Source organism: Dioscorea cayenensis, chromosome 14, assembly GCF_009730915.1.
Source record: "Dioscorea cayenensis subsp. rotundata cultivar TDr96_F1 chromosome 14, TDr96_F1_v2_PseudoChromosome.rev07_lg8_w22 25.fasta, whole genome shotgun sequence".
Taxonomy (NCBI): domain Eukaryota; kingdom Viridiplantae; phylum Streptophyta; class Magnoliopsida; order Dioscoreales; family Dioscoreaceae; genus Dioscorea; species Dioscorea cayenensis.
Window position 1 is genome coordinate 11142489 of NC_052484.1, and position 6208 is coordinate 11148696.

Consider the following 6208-nt stretch of genomic DNA (forward strand, 5'->3'; position numbering starts at 1 on the left):
AGGATTTTTTTTCTCATCTTTTTCCCATCTTTGTAGGCGCTCGCGGCTAGGGTTTGAAGAGGATTTGGCTAAGTTTTTGGAGTGGTTCTATGGTCTTCAATATCATGTTCCTTTGTAAGAGTGTTATTGGGGGAGCTTTCGTCGGCATCGATTCGGCGAGTTGTGCCTTAGGCTTGATAAGGGAACCTTTGGAGAAGACGAGACAACTCCACAAGACCATCGATATGGACTACTAGGGGTTTTACTTATGGATTACATGCTTTTACATTTGATTTTATTATTGATTGTATATTGCTCCATGGAGATCTAAACCCCTAGTGGGTGCTTGGACTTGTAAACCCTAGGATAATTTTGTTTCATTGACCTTTTATTATGTTTCTTTAATTGATGTTTTAATTGAGTTCCAATCTTGAATGCTTGTTGAATTGATTTTCCCATAGAGTGACACTATGGTTAAAAATCTATATTATTAATCCTTGTGAATGAGTGACACTTCATTAGGATTAGACAAAGCTAGAATAGAGAGGGACGAGAGGGTGAGTCGAGGGGTAACGGAACGCCCCTATCCCTTCCGGTGTAATTTATCTCACATCTACATTCCAAGAGTTCATTTCGGTCACAATAAAGTGATGTGCTAAGAGACGGACTCCATTGGGGCTTAGTTGGGCGAGCAACAGAGTGAAGTGTTAAAATAATCCTTAGTGTTGGGGCTTAATTTTGACTAAGGGGTCTTTCGTCTGGACCAAAGGGTTAGATCTATATTAGGAAATAGGGTTTATCACTTGGAGTGCCTAGAGCTTTAAGCAACCTTGCACAGTGTGAGGCGTGGAGAGTATTCCTTTCTACCGGGGTATAGTGTAGGGTTAGTCATATTTGACCTTAGGTTTGGCACCATGTGTTTTAGGATTTCCACAACTCATTAAACATTAGTTAGGAGACATAATGATTAGTCTTACACTTGAAACAATAGTCCTAAGGTGAGCAATGTCTGGGTGCCCCATCTTTTTATCGATTGCGTCTCCTTATATTCTATTGCGTCTCTTTCTTCTTCTTTTTTTATTCTTACTTGCACCGATATTGTTCACACCACTCTTGAATCACTGTCACTATAGTTAAATAGCAATACTTGTGTTCCCGAGCACTATTCCCTATGGATACGACTACCCACTCACCAAGGTACTTTATTACTTCGACAACCCGTGCACTTGCAGTACAAACACGCAAGGGGTGTGTCACATAGTGTAGGGTTAGTCACAATTGACTATAATTTTGGGACTGTGTGTATGTGGATTTCCACGATTCATTAAACATCAGTTAGGAGGCATAATGATTAGTCTTACACTTCAAATAATAGTCCTAGGGTGAGCAATGTCGGGGTGCCTCATCTTTCTATTTATTACCTCTCCTTATTCCTATTGTGCTCTCTTTTCTTTTCTTTATTTTCATTTGCATTGATATTGTTCACACAACCCTTCAATCGTTTTCACTATAGTTAAATAGCAATATTTGTGTTTCTGAGTACTATTCCCTATGGATACGACTACCCACTCACCGGGGTACTTTATTACTTCGACAACCCGTGCACTTGTGGTACACAAACGCAAGGGGTGTATCAAGTTTTTGGTGTTGTTACCGGGTAATAGGCATTTTGGAAGCATTTTGCACTTTGCTATTTTAGTTATTCATCACTTGTTCTATTTCACACTTTCTTATTCTTCCATCCTTCTTATTTGTTTTTCTTTCTTTGAATGTAGCTCCAGGTTATGACCAGAGCCAACCCTTCGACATTGGTTGAAAATGATCCAAACATTGGAAGAAGATTTCATAGACGGGGAAAAGAACCTATGTAAGAACAGTCAAATCAAGCTGAGATAGAAGGTGAAGGTCTGATAACATGGCAGAACAACATAAGCAGTAGAGGACACTCTCAGATTATGCAAGACCCGTAGTTCTTCGCACGTAGTCTAGCATTGTACAACCACTGATTACAGCTCAGAGTTTTGAGCTCAAGCCATGCTTCATCCAGATGTTACAGCAGTCATCACAGTTAAATGGTTTGGCAGATGAGGATCCAAATAACCACATCGAGAATTTCTTGGAAGTGTGCGACATGATCAAGATTAATGGAGTATCGGATGATGCTATCAAGTTAAGGGCCTTCCCATTTTCCTTGAAGGGGAGAGCAAAGCTATGGCTACATTCATTACCTAGAGCATCGATCACTACTTGAGAGAAGATGGGAGAAGCTTTTCTTGCCCGATATTTCCCTCCTGGAAAATTTGTGAAGCTTAGGAATGAAATATCCTCTTTTGTGCAAATGGAATTGGAGTCTCTTTTTGAGACATGGGATAGCTTCAAGGATCTCTTGCAGAAATGTCCTTAGCATGGTTTCTCGAAGAGATGATTATTCAAATTTTCTACAATGGTTTGAGCCTAAACACGAAGCAATTACTTGATGTTGCAGCAGGAGGTACCTTAGGAAGCAAGACCCCGAAGAAGCCCGACATCTCATTGAAGAAATGGCTATGAACAGTTATCAGTGGAATACACGGGACAGAAAGAAGGTAGCCAGACTTCATGAGATCAATGCAGTCACATCATTGGTGGCCCAGTTTAAGTTATTAAGCAAGAAGTTAGACACTCTAACTTCTCCTAGAGTGGCGGCAGTGATGAGTTGCACTGGGTGTGGGGAAGGACATGCTCTATCTAATTGCCTAATTGATATTGGTGGTACATCTTTAGTGGAACAGGTTGATTTTTTAGGTAATGCAATGAGAGGTTAAGAAAATCCGTATAGCAATACCTACAATCCGGGGTAGAGAAGCTACCCAAACCTTTCTTGGAGTAATCAAGGGCAATAGAAGGTCATAGCACCACCGGGTTTCCAACAACAACAACAACAAGCCCTGAACACGGAGAACAGAGTTTCAGGGTTAGAGAACTGAATGGCAGACTTAGAGAAGGCTTTGACCAAGTTCATTCAATCATCAGATACAAGATTTCAATCGGTTGAAGCCACACTTCACAACCATGCAGTATCATTGCACAACTTGGAGAACCAAGTCGGCCAAATTGCGAAGTCACTTTCGAAAAGACCTCAAGGGAGTTTACCTAGAAATATGGAGACCAATCCAAGAGATCATGTGTAGGCAATCACTTTGAGAAGTGGTCGAGAAGTTGAGAGTAGGCTCCCTAGTGAGAAGACAAATGTTGAGTCACCCGAGGTCATGGAGGTTGAGGAGAGAGCCATAGAGAAAGAGGTGACACCCCCACCTTACAAGCCAAGAATCCCTTATCGTTCAAGATTGAAGAACTACCAAAATTATGAGCAATACAAGAAGTTCTTGGGTCTATTCAAGCAATTGCACATTAACATCCCGTTTGTGGAAGCGTTGTCTCAAATACCTAGCTATGTAAAGTTTTTCAAGGACCTCTTGAACAACAAGAGAAAGTTGGAGGAGAGTGCATCTATGATCTTAGATGCTTCATGCTTGGCAATGTTGCAAAAGAATATGCCGAACAAGAAGAAAGACCCCGGAAGCTTTATCATTCCATGTAACATTGGTAACTTGGGTGAAGAAAAGGCATTGGTGGATTCAAGGGCTATCATTAATGTCATGCCTTACACATTCTTTCAGAAGCTAGGCTTTAGAGAGCCTAGGCCCACTCGGATGACACTTCAATTGGCCAATCAAACAGTTAGACATCCGAGGGGCATCATTAAAGACGTACTTGTAAAAGTTGATAAGTACATATTTCCTATAGACTTTGTGGTGTTGGATGTTGATGAGGATGCCAAGGTTCCATTGATACTTGGGAGTCAATTCGTGTGCACTTCCAAAGCACTCATTGACATGAGCGGTGGGGAGTTGACATTAAGAGTTGGTGATGAGAAGTTGACATACCGCCTCACTGAAGCCATGTGACATTCTCTTGACTTTGATGATACTTTGTATTTTCTTGACACCACTGATGAGTTAACTAATGAATATTTACAAGGAATGATGTGTCTGGACCCATTTAAGGGATTACTAGATCAAGAGGTAGGGAATAAAGAAGTTTTATCACTTGGTCTAGAGGACAAGGTGCAACATACCCCAGGAATCATGAAGAGGATGATACTAAAGATAAAAAGAGCAAGGAGATGTCACAAGTAGTGCCCCAATGCTAATGGGGATGTGCATGCATGGAGTAAGGGTGACAAACCTTTGTGTGGTACCAAGCTTGATAACTCTCCCTCTACCTTCAAAAGATTATGTTCATCGTTCTTTCAAGTTGTAGGTAAGAGGGCAACCTTCATTTATGAGCCCCAGTGAGGTAAGGTTAGGTATGTCAAGCTTAGTGATGTTAAACAAGCGCTTCTTGGGAGGCTGGGAGGCAACACAAGCATTTACTATTTTTCTAGGTTTTAGTTTAGTACTTGCATGAATAAGAGCTTTAGTGTTTGTGTCTTGATGTTTATATGCTATTACTACGTTTTTCTTGTGGATTGTTAGTGTTTTAGTGTGCTTAAATGTGATTGGAAAAGTTTCTAGGTAGTTTGAGAATGCTTCTATGATTCTCTGGATTGTTTTTCAGTGTATATGCAACCTCTGTATGGGCATAAGTGTTGCAGGAATTTTTTGTTGGGTCTGTATTTTGTCTAAGTCATCCAGAGAAGACACACGGCCATGTGGAATTTCCACATGGGCGTGTGTTTCCTTTCAGAGCTCAACTTCTCTATCCCAAGAAGACACAAGGATGTGTGAACGCCCCTGTGAACGACCTTGTGATGGTCACACACCCGTGGGTAATTTCCACATGGGCGTGTGGATCTCTGAAGAGAGTTCATTCTCCATCCCGAGAATACACAGGGATGTATATATGCCCCTATGGATGACCTTGTGAATAACACACGGGAGTGGATAATTTCCACACGCCCATGTGAAACTCTTCAAAGACTTCTCATCCATCCCTAGAGCACACAGGGGCGTGTGAGTGACCCTGTGAGTACCCCTGTGAGCATCCACACACCCATGTGGAATTTCTTTAGGGGCTTGTGGAACACTTAGCCCTTTTCTTGGGAGGACAGAGAAGCCATTGGGGCGTGTGGGTGCCCCTATAGGTCGGGCAGAAGGGCATGGGAAATTTCCAAACGCCCGTGTGGATACGTTCAGAGGTTAGAAAGGCTATCCCAAGAGCACACAAGGGCATGTGACTCCCACACAACTTAAAAGCACGATGTGGGAGTCACATGAGCGTGGATAATTTCCATACACCCGTGTGGATGCACAAAACGCCAAGAGGTGCAACTTTTCTTTAAAACCTACTCATGCCCCTTCATTCTACAACTCCCAAACACTCAAAGTCACCTCTCTTCACTTTCCCGGCCCCTCACCGCCTATTTATAGAGTTCTTGGGTTGTTTTCCGGCCGCATTCGAAGTTTTTATTCTTATTTGGTCAATAAGTTTCCCTTTTCTCTTTTCTTCGCCCAATCTTGATTTCATTTGATTATTATGCTAGTTTTGAATCAATTTCATGTATAAGTGGTTGGTGAATGCTTTTAGAACTGTTTAGAATGAATTTAAGATGTATTTGGAAGATTTTCACATTAGGGTCGTGCTGCTTTCACACCCTGAAGATCCACATAGGCATGTGGAATTTCCACACAACCATGTGGATTCCTGCAGACTGAATTTTTCAAGTAAAATTTGATTGTATTCTTTTCGATTCTTGCAGATATAGGCCTCGGATCGAAGAAAGCGACCGGCAAGTGCCCCAAAAAGCCTTCTCTTAAGCCAGAGCACATAGAGTTTCTAAAGTACGATGCTGATATAAACACCCCATAATTGCATTGCACTCTATGAAATTTCAATGTGGATTAACAAGAATTTCTAAAGTAGATAATCATTCTTGAGAAGAAAAATTATCCCAAATCCCATATAGAATAAAAATGTAACTTCTCCTAAAATATATTCCTTATGATTGTAAAGAGCATAGAAATCACTTGTTAATCCACTCTGGAGAATTGAGGAAGGAGAACTCTTGACTCCAAATTATCGCATTACTAGGCTTACTCACAATCCCCTCCAATTGCGGTATGTCTATGCTAGGTGGGTATTTCAACTCATCCCAAAACACACACAACACCAAAATAGATCTTTACCAGCATGTATTTGTCTTTAGCAGTGTTTTCAAATACCACCAAATATAGAAATGGTGTTGCAA

At 41.2% G+C, this 6208-nt stretch overlaps 1 non-coding gene across 1 annotated transcript; it reads right to left on the reverse strand.

Annotated features, from left to right (window-relative positions):
- Positions 1-2284: 2284 nt before the first annotated feature.
- Positions 2285-2391, reverse strand: LOC120276597. The gene has a single exon (XR_005541312.1). It is a non-coding gene; the product is annotated as a small nucleolar RNA R71 (small nucleolar RNA).
- Between the last annotated feature and the right edge of the window lie 3817 nt (positions 2392-6208).